The following is an 18,829-nucleotide window of genomic DNA, read 5'->3' on the forward strand; positions in this document are numbered from 1 at the left end:
ATTCACCCCCTTTGCCCATTTTTTAAATGAGTTGTTTTTTTACTGTGTAATTATTTAAGTTCCTTGTGTATTCTGGATATTAATTCTTTGTTGGATGCAGAGTTTGCAAATATTTTCTACCATTCTGTAGGTTGTCATTTCACTCTGTTGATTGTTTCCTTTGCTGTGCAGAAGATTTTTAGTTTGATACAATCCCATTTATTTACTTTCTTTTGTTGCTTGTGCTTTTGGGGTCTTATTCATAAAGCCTTTGCCCAATCTTACTTCCCGAAGTGTTTCCCCTATGTTTTTCATTAGTAGTTTTATAGTTTCAGGTCTTATACTTAAGTCTTTAATGCATTTTGAGTTGATTTTGGTATACAGTGGGAGATGAAGGTCTGGTTTCATTCTTCTGCATATGGATATCCAATTTTACTAGCACCATTTATTGAAGAGACAGTCTTTTCCCCAATGTGTGTTCTTGTTACCTTGTCAAAGATTAGTTGGTTGTAAGTCTGTGGGTTGATCTCTGGTTCCTCTATTCTGTCCCATTTGTCTGAGTGTTCATTTTTACACCAGTACCATGCTGTTTTACTTAATAGCTTTGTAATATAATTTGAAGTCAGGTAGTGTTATGACTCTGGTTTTAATTTTTTTGCTCAGGATTGCTTTGGCTATTTGGGGTCTTTTGGGTTCCATATGAATGTTAGGATTGTGCATATATGACTTTTAAAGTTTAAAAACAAGCAAGAAAGTAAGACATAAAATTATTCAATGTAGCTAATTCAACAGGATGATGTTTATCTTTATGAAATTACCCTGTTACAAAATTAAAATAATTCAATTACTATTTTTTTTTATTATTCTCAGAAACTCATAGCCTTCAAAATCACATTGTTCTACCTTTTCCTCCTTAAGTTTTGCAACAGCCTTTGGTTGAATTGTACTGGAAAGTCCAAAACAGACACTGACCCAAAGGTCAACAATGACTCTTCTTCACAGTGCTCTGGAAAACCTCAACCCTTGACAGAAGCAGGTGGTTTCCAGTCTGTTTGCTATCAGGAAAATTCAGCTTCTCATTTGGTCCATGAGGACAAAATAGATTTTGTAAGGCTCATGTGCTACACACAGTCAATGATCAATAAAGTCTGCTCAGTGTTTGCCTGGTTGGTTTGTTAATCATCAAACTCCTGGAACTGAACACATCCCATTAACTGCGGTGCTAGTTGTTAACCAGCCAACCTGTGTCGAGGATGCACACAAGGGAGACAGGCATGAGCTCAGCATCTGCTGGACCAGCTCAGGGAATGAGGGACTTCTGCAGGTTTGTTCAAACTTGCGATTTCCTCCTCCCCATTGAAGCCTCTGTGCCTGAGCATTTAGAGTGATACTACACCCAAGGCACTGGGAGGACACCAGCAGTCCTCACATTAGCAACATGCAAACAAGCCCTTTTCTGTGAGACTGTCGCCTCTCCATAGATCTGACTGAGAAATGCAACAGTAGCTTCCTTTTAGTGAGCACTTAATTGATTCTGTGATACTATGTCGTCTAATTCTAATAATATCCTGGGCAGATGTATTTTTAGTCCCATTTTACAGGTGAGGGAACTGAGGGTTAATTAGCATATTTAAGGTTATATAGCAAGAATTCAAACCCAAAGTCTGGCTGACCTCAAGACCCTTCTCTGAACCATCACAGTAGATAGGCAGTCCCTGATTTCCAGCTTGTGTTCTCTGCGTTCCCTGCATTCATTCTCCAACACTGTCAGACCCCAGCATAAAAGGTCTATAAAAGGCCCAGAGGCCTATAGACATTCCTTGGTTTAGGCTGCAGAGCCTCCTCCACTCAGAAGTAAGGAAGAGAAGCCAGGCCCCAAGAGTGGAGGAGGCTCTTCAGTCTATGAACCCCCCTGTGCTTCTCTGCCTCTCCTTTGCCCTCACCCCTCAAGCTGCCAAGGACAGTGAAGAAAGAACAGAAATAAGATGAAAAAGATTCAAGAGACCCTGTTCCCATACGCTCCCAGCTAAAGTCCCTGAGCAATGATTTCAAAAACTCAGAAGATGCGATAACTGCCTGAGATGAATGGATACCAAATAGTTAAATACGAATGTAAGAAAACATGGAACACCTTCCATATCCTATTTTGGGGGGTAGATCCTGAAAATATAGTGGTGAGCAAAACCAGTGTTGTTATCTTTATGGAACATTTAGTCTAGCTGTAAAATAAAGAGGTTGAATTAGGTAATCTCTCAGTTCTTTAACTCACTGCATAATATTTACAATGATGGGTGGTAGTCATGTCTATGAGTTAGTGGCTGCTAAATATTTGTCAGGATGCAACCCTTAATCATAGTGTTGTTTCAGCTAGGAAAAAGTTTTTCTTTCAGCAACCAGCTTTGTGTTGCTTTCCAGGAATGTAACGTGGAAACTAGTGGGGCAAGTGTCCCTCAGGCACACACCTGCTTCCCCTGGATCAGGGCTGCGGAAGAGGTACAGAGGTCTCTGCAGAGTAGCCCACTGGGCAGGGGAAGGGAGGGACCCATCCCACTCCATGCCTCAGAGGCTGAGGCCACTATTCACCCTCCAGAATCCAGAAGGTGCCCCTGCTCCGCTCAACACCAGTGGATCAGATCACGTCTGCAGTGCTGCTGAGAACTGGCACTGAAAACCAGAGGGGGTGACAGGGCTAAGAAGACCGTGCTTCAGCCAGAAAGATGCGAGAGTCACGGTGCATTTTCGTTCTTTCCATCAGTTTGACTTCTTCGATATACCACAAATCTACCCACTCTTCTTCCTTTTCTTCACTACCATTTTAACCCAAGCTGCCTTCATTTCTCTTCTTGACTGCTCCGGATGTCCCCTCACAATCTTCCTGCCTCTACCTCAAGCTCCTACAATCCCTTTTATGAATGATTTCTTCTTTGATCACGAATTATGTAAAAATAATTATGAATTATTTTTCATGTATTTCCAAATACATAAAAAATTTGGATTTTTTTCCCCTACCATTTTGTTTTCTCATTTTATTGCACTGTATTCAGAATACTTCTTGAGATGTATTGGTGGTTTAGTATGATCACTTTTTGAAAATGCCTCATGTATGCTTGAAGAAAAAAAAGTTTATTCTTTAATTGTTGGATAAAGTAGTAGCTCTCTGTATCTACTAATGGTGTTGTTTAAATCTTCTAAAATTTTTGATCAGCCAGTTTGTGAGAGAAATACTTTAAATTCTCCCATTTTGAATGTGGACTTTTCAACTTCTTGTGATTCTGTCCATTTTTGCTTTAGATATCTGAAGGCTATATTTTTAGGTGAAGATAGGTATATAAAACTTAAAAAAATTGTTATATCTTTCTGGTGAACTGTACCCAGTTGTCTGGGTTGATTATCACAAGTGGACAGTAGCCTGGAGTGTGAGGGCCCCATAAAGGAGTTGGTTGGGTGTGTGGGCTCTTGATTGGTGAGTCTGTGTGTGAAAAGAACCCTTGTTTACTGTGTCTAGGAACTGGCTCACCCTAGGAAGGGCGGACCCTCTGGGGTCGTCAAGGCCCCAAGTGTCAAAGCATCAGAATACAGAAAATAAAAGACATAGGTAATACAGTAATGCCCTTGTCACGCATCAGGTGCTACTCCAGGGCCTTAAGTCAACTAAATCCCAACAGCTCCAGGAAGTTAGTAATACTCTCATCCTCCCTTTAGAAAAGAGGAAACAGGCCAAGAGAGATGAATGAACTTTCCCACGGTCACACAGCTAGTGAATAGTGACACCTGGGCTGACTCTGAAAGCAGTTTTCTAAACAGTTTCCAAAGAAGCTCCAACATTAAAGATATTTTGCTAAGGGAGGGAGTGTGACTAAAATCACAGTTCTGATCCTTGACCTTGAAGGCCTGGGTGCTTCCTGCCCTCTTCCTGATTGCCAATGTCTGGGAACTCCCTGGTCTCCCTGGGACCCATATGACTCAGCCCCCTGGTGGGTTTTTTGCCAGGGGGTCAGACCCCCACCCAAGGGTCTGCCTGAGCAAGATTGCAGCTCACAAAGCCAAGGAACAATGAGGATGGGTCCCTTTGGTCAAGCAGAGAACCATATGGTCAAAGCCATAAGCTCTTAAGATCAATTGCCAAGTTCCATGGCCCAAGCAAGAGCTCCTATAGCCAGACTCGCCCCGTCGTTCTACTGATGCAACTTGGAGCAGCACTGACTGGCCTGTCAGGACTCTGCCCAAGCACATGAGAGCTCACAATGCCAGTGACATTCCTCAGCAACCTCAGTCCTGGGTATTATTGATTTCATAGCCATCCACCCCTTCTTTCCACCCCTCCCTGTCCCTCTCCCTCATGCACCTGCAGAGACTGACCCAGAGCAGGGTTCCCCCAGCCCTTGCCCTCACCATAGCCCCAGCCCTTCTGAGGAGCTGGTGGTGGCTTTGAGAAGCTTTTACCTCATATGCACAGCTGAGGCCACCCAAAGGCTTTGGCAGGGGCTCTTCAGCCAGAGCTGCAGCAGGGCCATTCTCTGATGCCTGGAAAGTCCAGGGTGAGGAGAAAACTGGCTGCAGTGAGAAAGGAAAAGAGCCTCTATGACATCAGCCCCTACCTGCCTCTCCCACACCCTGGCTGCTAAAGCCACCTCTCCACAGCCCAGCCCAGCCCTCCACAGCGAGGGCCTGCTTTTCCCACTCTCTGCCCTTCACAGCTTAGCTCCAACATCTTCCTTGGAGGTGCAAACCCCCGTCTTTTAGGCCTTACCCAAGTTGTTGGATTTTCAACCATGAACCTGGAAGAGACCTTAGAAATAATAAAACCAAACTCTCTTTTTTTAGAAACAAGGGAACAGAAGTGCAGAGGGTTGAAGGATGACAAGTGCAAGGAAGGAGATGGAGTAAGTGATGCGCATGCACACAGACGTGCAGACACACAGACACACACGTGCAGACACACAGACACACACGTGCAGACACACAGACACACACAGAGACACACATGTGCAGACCCATAGATACACACAGACACACAGAGAGACATACGCAGATACACATATGCAGACACGCAGATACACATACACAAACACACAGACACGCATGTGCAGACACACAGAGACACACACGTGCAGACCCATAGATACACACAGAGAGACGTACACAGATACAGATATGCAGACACACAGATACAAACACACAGACACGCATGTGCAGACACACAGACACACACAAAGACACACGTGCAGATGCACAGATACACACAGAAAGACATACACACAGAGACACACATAGACACACACACAAGGACGCACACAGATATACACACACAGAGAATGCTCATAGAACTTGGGAAATCTGAATAGGCTTGTGCATTGTACCCATGTTAGTTTCCTGGTTTTGATGGTCTACTGTAGTTATGCAATATGTCCCCATTGGGGGAGGCTGGGTTAAGGGTACACAGGACCTCTCTGCACATTTTTTATAACTTCCTATGTATCTATAATTATTTCAAAATAAAAAGTTTTTTTAAAAAATCACCCAAGGCCACACATGCCAATGCCTGTGCCTCAAACCAGAACATTTGAATTAGAATCTCTGGGGTGAGACCTAGGAAACATATTTTCTTCAAATAGCTCCTCACTGAGAACATGGGCAGCCAGAGTTGAGCACAACTGTGCTAGGGTCAGTAAAACAACAGCTGGTGGTAATTTGGCCTAAGAACTTCAGGCCTCCCACCTTCCTCATCTAGAGCATGTCCTTGACACTGCCATCTGAAGGCTCATCCTCTCCCCCTACTCAGGCACCCATGGGAGAAGCAACACTGTAGTCACCGACCGGAGAGTGGGAGGGCTGGTGACGAACACGCTGATAAACCCAAGGGGCAGGTGCTGCCTTGGGGCTCTGGATGGGAGGCTTGGCTAAGAAAGTGCTGATGCTGCAGGTGGCAGCGTGCGGGGAATTGAGGGATTTAAGTTGCTAGGCTAATTTTAGGTAATAGGATGCACAGGCTGAGGTGTTCTCATCAGCCATACTGTGTACTGGAGGACATCCCCCCCAATGGAGCATCAGAGCCATAACACATCCATCCATGCTCAGGATGTGTGATCCTGAGTGGCCTGCCTTCTCTCTGTCTACCAGCATTATATTCCTAAGATAGTGGACCTGATCAGGTGGTTTTGTCCTCATACAGTCTGGAGGACCCTAATTTGTCAGCTTTGTACCATCCATTTCTGAGATATGTTGGACTCAGTCACCAATCCCAGATCTGTCACCTGTGGTGAGAGTGACAGCAGTGGTGTCCCTTAATAAAAGCAGCACAAACCATAGTAATGTATCCAAGAAAGTGCTGCTTTGGGCTACTTTCCTTAAAAGGCAACTGTAGCTCATGGTCTCTCTTCCTGCAGCCTGTTCAGCATATGGTTCTTCCCCCAAAGGCACACTATCTTGGTCCCAAGCAGGAGAGATTGTCTCACTGGTCCTATTCTGTAAGGGCCTGTGTCCTCGGCTGGGTTCCCACAAGCAGACCTTGAACCAAAAACCTGAGTGTTGGTGAAGGGAAGTGGGAAAGTGAAATAGGGAAGGGAAAGAAACCAACACACGTGTGTTGATGAGCATGTAGTGACCTGCCTGGGGCTCAACCCCCATTCATCTTCGACTGAGGGCTGCTCCCTAGGTGTTAACTCCTTGGCATTTTGAGTCTGTCTTGCACATGGGCCTAGATGATGCCCTATGGCAAAGAGTCATGGGGACTTGCAGTAGGACCCGGTGTTTGGATCTCCAGAGAAGCAGAGCCAATAGGATAATAGGATATGTGTGTGTGTGTGTATAAGGTGTGTTTGTGTGTGGGGGGGGGTGAATAATAAAATATATATGTAAACAGATCTATTATAATGTTATTTATTATAAAGAAGCTAAAAAATCCCATGACCTGTCATCTGCAATCTGGAGACCCAGGAAAACTGGTAGTGTAGTTCAAAGGCCTAAAAGCCACAGAACCAATGGTGTAGATTCTGGTCCAGGTCTGAAGGCCTGAAAACCAGGAGAGCCATGGGCAGGAGAAGATTGATGTCTCAGCTCAAGCAGTCTAGCAGACGAAGAGTAAATACAACTTTTCTCTGCCTTTTTATTCTATTCAGTCCCTGAACAAATTAGATGAGGCTCACCCACATTGGGGAGGGCCATCTGCTTTACTCAGTTGCCCAATTCAAATGCTAATCTCTTCCAGAAACATCCTCACACTCCCACAAATGATGTTTAATCAGATATCTGGGAATTCCATAGCCCAGTCAAGTTGACATACAAAATTAACCATCTTACAAGTCCCCTCCTTGTCAACCTGGCACCCATGTACATCTCCTTAAACCATACTTAATCTCCAAGTAGAGGTAATAACGAGGTCACAGGATACAACTGTCCTGTGTGCAACCAAAAATGTTCTAATCCTTTCCCCAGAAGAGGAGGTAAAGTCCTTGAGTGATGTTTACTTTTCTCCTTGATATCCCATAACTTAAATGTCATGACTTAAAATTAACAATACTTAAATACTATAATATAAAGTCATTAAATAAATACTATGATAGAAAGTCAATATGTCTTATTTTACAAGATAAGGGTTAAGAGAGGAAAGAAAACAAAGATATTGTGTATATATGCATGTATGTGTATATATACACACACATCCATACATTATAAACACACACACACACACACACATGCATACACACATGAATGTATTTATAACAAACTGAGGTGGAAATATTCATGACAATTACAGTCCTCCTTTCTATAACTGGTCACATGCTTGTAGCTGGTATTTATAACTACCTTCGTCCATTACCCATGCTGTACTCCCCCTGCCTTCAACAAGCACCTTAGCTGGTCATAGTTGTTTACCTGCTGGGGTGAACAAAACCTTCATTACTGAATGGTCTGGGTCATTGGTATGTCTGGATTGGGTTGTTGTAGTTTTCCATTGACATTAATCACAGGGTCTGATAATACCTAACATGGAATACTGAAGATGGTAACACCTAAGATGGCAGTCTTAACTTCCAGCTCAATGGAATCATTGTTGAGTCTCCTAGTAGAAGTGTTTCTCCCTTTGGAACTAAGACCTCCAGGACAGTAGAGCATAAAGTTGTGTGGAAAGGGAGCAACAATTTTGCAATTTTTCCAGAGGGTCAATAGAAGTGATCGCAAGTGGTGTCACTACCATTTCCACCCCTTGATTCCTGGACCTGTGAATTTTGGCCATGGGAGAAAAAGCACCATATATTGGATGCTGATTCAGAGTATATGCAGCTTCCTACAGAACCTTGCCCCAGACCTGAATGGTATTATCACCTTGCTGATGCTATATCCGAGTCTTCAGAAGGCCATTCCACTGTTCTATAAAGCCAGCTGTTTCAGGATGATGGGAAACATGGTAAGACCAGTGAATTCCACAAGTGTGAGACGTTTGTAATTCTTTTGCTATGAAGGGAGTTCCCTTGTCAGAAACAATGCTGTGTGGAATACCATGACACTGGATAAGACAGTCTGTAAATCCATAGATGGTAGTTTTGGCAGAAGCATTGTGTTCAGAGAAGGCAAACCTGTATTCAGAATAAGTGTCTGTGCTAGTAAGAACAAAACACTGTCCTTTCCATGATAGAAGCAGTCCAATGTAACCAACCTGCCACCAGGTAGCTGGCTGATCACCCCAGGGAATGGTGCCATATTGGGTACTCAGTGTTGGTCTCTGCTGCTTGCAGATTGGGCACTCGGCAGTGGCTGTAGCCAGGTCAGCCTTGGTGAGTGGAAGTTCCTGTTTCTGAGCCCATGCATGACCTCCATCCCTGCCACCATAGCTACTTTGTTCAAAACCCCACTGGGCGATGACAGGGGTGGCGGCAGAAAGAAGCTGACTAGTATCCACAGAATGAGTCATCTTTGATTATTAAAATCCTGCTGAGGTTCTCCTTTGGTGAGCATTCACATGGGACCCCAATGTCTTCATGGTTTTGGCCCATCAGAGAGGCTTATCCACATAACCTCTTCCCCAAATTTCCTTGTCTTCAATTTTCCAATCACATTTCTTCCAAGTCACTGACCATCCTACCAAACCCTTGGCCACAGCCCATGAATCAGTATACAATCTCATGTCGATCTACTTCTCCTTCCAAGCAAAGTGAACAACCAGGGGCACTGCCAAAGTTCTGCCCACTTGAAGGATTTCCCTTTATCTCTGCCCTTCAGGAATGTTCCAGAGAGGGGGTGTCGTGCTGCAGCTGTCCACTTTCAGGTGATGCTTCCATATTGTACAAACCATCTGTAACCTTGGCCCCAGTCTTCTCTTCCTCTGTCAGCTGATTACAGGAAACTCCCCATGAGGCCATAGGTGCAGGCTGGGAAAGAGTTGGCAGCAGATGGGAGCAGGAGTGAGGACCATGGGCATTTGGGCCACTTCCTCATGTAACTTGTGTCTTCAGAGCCTGCTCAGGTCTGATTACATATATGACTTCCTTTTGATAATGGAGTGTTGCTGTATGTGCCCAGTTTAATGGCTTGGAGGGTTAGATATCACCCAGTTCACACTGTTCACATGGTAACTTGGTGTCCCATGGGGCTTTCAGTAGGACCCCATCAGCATGTACTACTATGATGAGTGACAAGGAAATATGGGAGAGAAGCCAACCTGTACCTTACATTCCACTCAGTCGTCCCACAGTCCACCCTCTGCATCTCTCAGAGCCACTCATGCCCCGCGTTTGGTTTTCTCTAGTTCATCATTCTTCAAGAAAGTGACCGGTCATAGCTTCTAAGAAAACAAAGACAAAAAAACTTACAACAAAGGGATCAGTGAAACAAGCAAGAGTCTTCATTGCTGCTCTTGGCCTTTTTTTTTTTTTTTTTGGTCTTAATTTATATTTTTATTGAACCAAATTGATTATACATATTTTAGGGGTTCAACATTGAGATATGTTGATCAAATCAATATTAGCATATATTGTAACAAATCATAATTATGCTTTATGCCCCTTGTCCAATCTCTCCCCCTCCCCCTCCCCCCTCTAATTACCCTAGATTTCTTCTCTTCTTCTGAAACAATAATGGTTACTCTGTCGAATTGTTGCCTTGGTCTTTACGCCATAATTGGTTTTGATCATATCCCTCCCTACCAGATTCCCCTCACCCTCAATCAGTGCTTCTGTTGTTCCATTTTGCTTGCCCAGTGGGGAGCCCTTTATCCTGAAAATTCTGAGGCCCAGGTTACCACTCCCTTGTCAGACTGGAGGGTGCAGTTGTCTGTTCACGATTATCACAATTATTACTGCACACGGACATACCAAGAATCACTCAGCAAACCACGGAGTGCCAGGCAGCTCCTCCTGCTCCCACATGTGATAGCAGTTCTATGTCTTCATCATAATCAAGGTCAATTTCCTCCACTGATAAAGTATCTCCTTTCTTTGCCTGTGGTCTATCATCATGAAGAGCCCCAAATGGCTGGGTGGCTGCCATCACTTTAGGGTTACTGAAAGCTTACTGTGTCCCCTGCCTGCCCCAGAACCTCTAGCCCAGCAGAGCCCAGAGTTGCATGTACAGGAAGCACAAACTACCCAAATCACTCACTGATGGTGAGAGGAGCAATTCCTACTTCCACCTCTTGGTTCTCAGACCCACTATGTTCTCTTGGGGACCCAACACCACATAATGGCCATTGATTCATTTATGCATCCTGAATGACAGGATGTCCTGTTGCCTAAACTGTGCCTTTAAGAGGACATTCCAGTGTTCTATCCAGCTGGTGGCTTAAAGGTGAATTAAATGGGGATCTAATGGGAACCATCTGTCCTGCATATAGATTTCTGCCTTCCACCCAGGATGCAGTATTGCTTTTGATTTACTATCTTGGTTGGGAGTAGGTGGCTAGTGTCAGGGACTTCCACTCTAGACCTTTCCCCTATTATGGCTTTTTCTCCATAGATCATAGAACCAATGTTAGAGTTCCAGAGACAAACATATCCCAATTACTCACTCAGAGATCAGTGATTTATTATGGAAATAATCAAAAGGTCACTTGACTAGAGGATCCATGGCTCCATTTGACCCATAGAGAGATGCCTTTGAACCAGGACTCTAACTCCTGGCCTCCAAATGTCCCACACTTACAGAAGGATCATGATAGCATTTGAGGTCCCACTGTATGGTGGTTTTAAAATCAACTATGGCCTCCAGGGGACAGTCACCATTGAGCCTCTTCATGGTTTTGGGGTCTCTCACTGGTACAATCCTTAACACATTAGTGAAGGGAGCCCCCTCTCAGCCCACCTGGTCTTAAATCCATCCTAACATTCTCACCTCTCTGAGAATGTTGACCCCTTCCCGATACTCTGCAAAAGCAGTTCCAGCATCTCCACCTTATACTATGGGTCATGATTGTTTCTGAGTTGTAAGAAGCCATTCCAGCAGTGCATAGGACCAGACTCAGGTTCCCTTGACACATTGTTAAATACTGAGTCACAGAAGGGTGGCACTCTATCAATAAACTCTTTCCTGCCCTGACTTATCTTCCTTCCTCCCAGGTCCTCATGACCTCCCTCATGATCCATTCCCAGGCACATTCTACCCAGTCTCTGCCAGCATCTGTAGGGCAGGCCCTGTGGCACTTCAGAGAAAAACCCCTTTCTTGAAGTAGCAGAGACAGCACTGCCCTGCTTAAGCCAGGCTGTTTCATCACCCCAGTTACTAGGCTCAAAGCCGTGAGGGAAGGCAGGGGAGATCTTGGGGAAATACCGTCATCTTGCAAGGCCTCTGCCCCAGGTGTGGGCAGCATGGTACCTAGGCAATGGGGACAGTGCTTGCCCCCAGCACAGGGAGGGAGGCACCCTGCCAGCCCCTAAAGGCCCCATTGCAGGCTCTGGTTTCCCCTCCTTCCCTAGCAGGGTCCTGACTTTAGCGTATGAGAGAGTCCTGCCAGGACTTTCTACCTCCACCTTCTCTACAGCCCAGTTTGGACCTGATTTTCAGCATCTTCCTCTGGTTAGGACATGAGAGACTCTTTAAGTACTTCCATGGACATCTAAGGCTTTCACATGGTGCCTTGAGTTGACAATTGCCTGACCTGAGACCATTATTTTCTTTCTCCTGGGTTTCTATGGCAGCTACAACCTGTCCATTAAAATGATTATTACCCCTATACCTTTTCATCACTAGAGCTATTGCACAAGCCAGTGCACCTCCCCCTCAGCCTATAGCTCATCTCCACCCTCAGCAGGGAAAGACCTTAGCAAAGTGATTCTACAGCACTCTGGAAGTTATCATCATGGTCCAGCAAGTGATCCAGCTCTAGAATCCAACCCCTAGCTTCTGCTTCCAAGGCCTCTCCTGGATCCAATGCCTTAGGCAGTTTCCTGCACAGGCAGACCTGGAGACAAAGATCTGGGATGCAATGGTTTATTTGGCAGGGAGTACAGGAAACGCCAACATGGAAATGGGAAGTGAGGCAGGGAAGGAAGGCACTAAAGGCAGGTTCAAAGCAGTTTGCCACAGTGGGCAACTTGGCTTCTGTCTTGTTGGAGCTCTCTAGGAGTCAGTGGGGTCATGCCTCCGGAGTAAGGAGGTTGGGGCATCTATCTTCCAGCTCCCACTGGTGCCTGGGGGTGTCCCCCGGTCTGCCCTGCAGCAGCTGAGAGAGCGCTCTAAGGCAGAGAGCTGCAGGTGTTTCTAGTAGGAGCCATCAGCACAGACTGGAACCCATGAGGTGCTGAGAGATGGGGGCCGGGCAACGGCAGTACGTGCTCCAGCTGCACCTGCATTTACCTGAGCTGAGACACGTCAGCTCGGACAGAGACACACTAGTGAGTCAACATGAGCCAGGCACTGGGGTAAAGAATAACAACTGAGGACTGGCCAGTTAGCACAGTTGGTTAGAGCACAGCCTCATAACACCAAGGTCACAGGTTTGTATCCCTGTATCAGCCAGCTACAAACAAACAAACAAACAAAAGGATGTCAACTGAAGATCGCACATGGGCAGGTAGCAGAGTGCCCAGTCCAAAAAGAAATGTGGATGAGGACAGGTAAACTGCGATGGGGCAGCCATACTAAACCGGCAGAGCCACGTCTCAGGCTAAAAGGAGCTACTGTGGTGGCCCTGAGCACTCAGGTCCTTTGTGTGGGCATAATGTCAGAGAATGCCCAGAGGAAAGGGGGGAAGCATCAAACAGGCATTATTCACCTCCAAGCAATGCCAAAAACCAGCTTTGGCCGGGAGAAGATGGTTAAGCTGATAAGTGATCTTTTATGAACAGGCTCCACGCTTCATCACATCAGCTGAGCACATGACAGATGTAGAGAGGTTCCATTAGAAAGAAACCAATTTGCATACAACAAAAGCCAGTCATTGTCCCCACACCACATCAAAATAACCATTTTCAGGCAATTCACTGAAAATAAATAAATAAACCAAATACAATAACTGAACTCTCTAGGCATAGACCAAACAGCCGATGATTATGCCTAAGGAGAGAATTTTGCTCTTTCCACCCAGCTATTTTGGCGTTGGCTGAGCTGGTGAATGTTGGCTAGCATTAACTTGGGGCTGTCTCCAGCCCAGGGAGATGCCTCAGAAAGAATAGGCTTCGGCTTGGATCAAGCCATCCTGCGAGCAGATGCCACAAATGAGGTGCCACATAGAACTCAGGGCTGAGGACAGACAGCCGGGGTGATCCTCCGCTGCTGTCAGCTTCTGTCTTTGATCCTGAAGACAGAGCACTAGAAAGCTGTGGTTCTGGAACACGGTTCTCCAAGGAGACATCGGTAATCTTTGAATCAAACCCACATAGGTACTAGCAGGATGGACCAAATAATTTTGGGGGCCCAAGGTAAAATGAAAATGTGGGACCTGCACTCAAAACTTATGAGGAATTTCAAGACGGTGACAACAGAGAATAAAACCAAGCTCGGGGAGCCTGGGTGAACGCACAGGTTGCACGCCCACAAAGCTGGCCCATGTACAGGACAACAAAGTACGGTGCAAAGAGCACTGGATGGGGAGTCAATAGCCACAGGTTTGGTCCTCACCCTGCCACATGCTTGCTGAGCAGCTATGGGTAAAGCCCTTAGTTTCTCTGGGTCAATTTTCCTCATCTGACAACCCAAGACAAAGGACAAAAATAAGAGGAAAAAAGACTTAAATCTAGCTTGCACTTCATAAAATTAGAACCAATATTTCCATAAATATGTATGTACTTAGCCCTGAGAAAGTTTTGTTTCAATTAACATCTGTTGCTTACCTGCCAGCCTGCCTCCTATCAGCCACTGTGCCAGGCTCTGGGGACAATTATTAGGGACATTCACTTCTCGTGGGACCCACATTCTCCAAATTCCCATATCCAGAGACTACGGGGTTAACACACAGAACATATCCACCAAAGGTGCCTTTCAGAGAGGTCACCCTGCAACATGATTCCAACCCTGAAGGCTGCCCTCTTCTGGAATTGCCTCTACAGGCAAGGTTAAACCATCAAGAAGTCAATCCATCACATGACAGTCACTCCTGCCTCTGGACCACTGTCTATATTACCTAGCTTGATTATCCACCTTGTTTGATAGTTTTAATTCAGAGTGATTTTGAACTATTTCAAAACTCTAAACCCATCCTCCGAGAAATTTTGAACACATAAAATATTTGTGTTTTATATTTTGCAGAGTAAAATTTTACATGTGCTTCCTGTGTTCTTCAGGAAATAGAAGTATTAATTTCAATCTCTGTTTTACATATGAGATTTCATCTCTAATGAAAATAGCCAAAGGAATATACAATTAGCCCTGGATTCAATTCTCAAAAAGATGCCCCCATTTTTGAGAGACCTGGTCCTTGGGACCTCGGGGCCCCTCTTAGCAGTTAAAGAATCATTAGAGAATTCAAGGCTTTTGACTCAATGAGGATAAAATGGTAGACACTCAAGTCAGAGAAGCAATAATTGGCTAATGGAAAAAATGCAACTGATTACATTAAGAGTAATCGCATTTTGGAGATTAATCATATTTACATTCCTGGAATGCAAAAAGTATAGATCAAATTTGTTGAAAATATGCACAAATCTTCCCAACCCATTCTGATAGCTATTCTCCTCAACAAACATGGTTTCCATGAAAAACAGTGGCACACAGCTCATTGCAATTTGGAAAGAGAAAAATAATCTCCCATTTTCCACCTAACTCCTCCAGGGTGGAAGAAGCAGGGCAGGCGGCCTAGGCAGCCACAGGAGCGCAGGAAGCCACGGCTGCAGCACAGGCAGGTCGGACAGATACTAGTGACTTCTAGTGGTTCCTCTGGGTGGTCTCTTTTTTCAATGGCCTTGTGGAGAAAGGGAAAGGAGCGGTGAAACTGGTTCACCCAAGGCCTCACAGCCCTCACTGCCACCTTCCAACCAGGCATTGAGTCCCTGGAGAGTGCATTGCATTCTTTAATTGACTTTTGTGAAAACGGTGTTTCATATGGGCTGGGAATAGAAACCAAGACACAATAAACATTAAGAGACATAGGCATGCACTGAGAAATAAGAGATTAATTTGAAAGAGTGTCCTGATTGGGGTTGAGGTGGGGAGTGGGGGAAGGATGGTTTAGTTCTAGGAACTTGGCCCAGAAGCAAAAATGCTGGCTTACAGATTTGCCTCCTAGTGGAGGCCTGTGGGCCTTTATGATCCCAGCTGATAAAATAATGCAGACAGGAGTAACGCAGCAGAGTACTCTCCTCGTGCTGAGTGTTGACTATGCATCCTTCATTTACTCTTCACAGGAGCCTTCACATGAGCCAGGTACCGCTAGTCCCATTTTACTATTAGCCAAGGAGCCTGTGCTCCCAAGAGACGAAGTCGCCTAAGTAGGATGGCCAGTAAGTGGAGGTTCTTCTGACTCCAAAGTCCTGCTCTTGGTCTTTGCACCATGCTGCCTGCTTTGCTGGACAGTCAGACCTGGATGTTTTGTCTATTTTATTGTGGAAAGTGGAGACTAGCCAGGTAGAAATACAGTCTCTCCACCTTGTCAGTGCTGCGACCCTTTCTCCTAGGCCCAGCAATGCCAGTGCTCAGGCCTGGAGCAGACACCAACCCATCCTGGCTCCCAAACCTCACTCTCCACATATGAAGGCACCGGGACGAGCATGTGAGGACTGACCAGCATCCCAGCCTGGGGGGACCACAGTGGGCCTCACAGACTTTTTTCTGGCCCTCAGGCCACTTCCCAGCTCTTCCCAGAACCCACTGCAGAGCAAATAGCCCTGGAATTTCCTATAAATACACGGGTTTTACTCTCTTCCTGCTTCAGGGATTTCGGATACATTCATATGGTTCTTGTAAATGCTACAGATAAGGCCTGGAATGCAGCTCTTATCCCTTCCCTCCCTTCCTCCAATTTTTAGTCCTCTTAATACAGGAATGAGCCAGACCCCACCCATTATAGCTGAATGTGCTACCATAAAAACCTGAAAAAAAATTCAAACGATCTTGCCAATACCCTCAGAAATTGAGACTTTCTTCAGATAGTGCAGAATGTTCTGCATTCTACTTTTAGGTGAAAAGATAAAATAAAATAAAACAAAAGGAGGTGGGAAAATAGTTAAACAAAATGTTTATTCCTGTTCAGAGAATTTTAAAAAATTAATAGCAGCTTTTCAGCTTCAGATCAAAGTAATAGTGTGTTTATCCTTTGAATCTCCCCTGCTCTCCAAGCCTAGCATTTATAAATTTTTTTTTTTTTTTTACATAAAAAAGACAGTGCCACAATTAGAACCAAAATAAGCATTTCCAAGGACAAGAAATTGGACAAACATGCAGTAGTGAGTGCTGATGTCACAAGTCTGTTGGGCTCCAGGCAGGGGGAGCAGATTAGTCACTGGGGGAACTTTCCTGGTAGGAGAGTGGAGTGCAGCTGGATGAGGACGTGAAGCAGAAAGACTGAGTGTGGCTGGCATAATAATGCATCCTACAGACGGGGAAGGAAGCAGAGATAGGCACACAGCACCTGGGTGAAGCTATCAACAAGGAACAAGAGACCCAGGTCAGGAGCACAGGAACATTTCAGGTGGGGAGAAGGGAGGCTATCACAAAACCCAGGAGGGATGAAATAGAGAGAGAGAGAGAGAGATCAGAAACAATTCCCAATCCAGGGTACCCTACAGACAAAAGTGCTAAAGAACCAGGAAAAATAGCACTGAGAAAGTGTTCCCACACATCATCAACAGAGAAACCTGCTCTCTGTGAATGCATATAACAGAAGCAATCTCAAAATGAATCTAAAATGAGGATGTTTAAGCTCTTCAGGATATGAAGGAAGGGCTAACAAAATTTATAAGATGTTGTGAAACAAAACTAGGAGGCAAAGAAATAAAAGAAGATACATACAAAAAACAGTCCATTGGAACTCTTGGAAAAGAGGAAAATATAATCCTTAGAATAGTAGTTTGTACAGTGCAGCCTCAGTTCAGCACACATTCGTCTCTCCCTCACACATGCTGAACCTCCATAGGAAAACACAGTGGGAAATTTCATTCTCAGAATGTGAGAAATAAAAGGCGTGGTCATCAAAGCAAGTCTGAAGTGTGTGTGTGTGTGCGTGTGTGTGTGTGTGTGTGTGTGTGTGTGTGTGTGTGTGTGTGTGTGTGTGTGTGTAAAAAAGAGAGGGAGGAGGAGGAGGAAGAGAGAGAGGGTGGGGGAGGAGCCCTGGAAGAAGAGGGTACTGAGGGTGATGGCACCTGGAGTCCCACTCCTCCACGACCAGCACTAGCAAACCTCCCTGGAGCTGCCCAGCCTTATCTGTCCAATGAGGATGACAATGACCATTGTGGGGTTGTGGTGAAGGGGCTGGAGCTGTTATGTAAAGTGCTCTACTCCTAGTAAGTGCAACTTATCAAGGAAGGAAAGCACATCAACACTTCTTTGCAAAATAGTATTTTTCATGGCAAAAAAGACTGTGGTGCCTTATGCATCCCCTTCCTTTGTTATCACAGTAGTTCATTCTGGTCATAAAAATGCCGTGTAGACAGGTCATTTCCAGTTCCTGTTAGTGGAGGCTTTTCTGGGGAACCGCCTATGAACGCTTTTGCTTCCCTCTGGGAGGCTGCCGCCCACGTGGCTCGAGTGAATCAGTGTCAGATGGTCACACTGATGTTTCATTTGCTCCCTTGACAGGAGAAAAATGTTTCCAATGACTTAATCCTTTTACTCTCTAGGGTCTTCCTTCTAAGTGCTCCCTCTTAATTTAATAAAAACTTATCTGTGTTAATAAATGTCTATGTCTGCTCCAGCCTTGGAGTTAGTTTCGCCAGTGTCCACCCATCATCTGATAAACGAGATGCCTCCATCTGCTCTCCCACCGTGGCTACTGGACATGACATTGTGGCTGCCTGTGGGGAAGGCTCATTTCTGGTAGTTGATACCCTCTTCCCACAAGAAAATGGGAGCCCTGATGAAATAAAACACAGCAGAATTAGATTTTCCAACACAAATAGAACCAGAAACACCTGTGCACTACTGCCTAGGGCAGCGGTGACAACCCTAAGGAGAGCAGGGTTAAGGTGAAGAATTCCATATGCCCAAGATGGCCTTGGCGTCAGGACCAAAGGAAGAAACAGCCTTAATAGAAGGAGATAACCTGACAATCTTTCTCTTCCTTATTTACTTTTCTGAAATTTTTTTAAAATTGTAAAATATTTCAAACACCCAAGATAATTGATGTTAAAATTGTGCCAAATTTACATCAGGTCCACCCATGTCTCTAGGAAATAAAATGTTATAGATAGGACTAAAGCCCCACCCTCAAAACATCCCCCACTCTCTCTTCCAGAGATAGCCACTATCTTGAAGTTAACAGGCGTGTTTT

The sequence above is a fragment of the Cynocephalus volans genome, chromosome 6 (genome assembly GCF_027409185.1).
Source record: "Cynocephalus volans isolate mCynVol1 chromosome 6, mCynVol1.pri, whole genome shotgun sequence".
NCBI classification, from domain to species: Eukaryota; Metazoa; Chordata; class Mammalia; order Dermoptera; family Cynocephalidae; genus Cynocephalus; species Cynocephalus volans.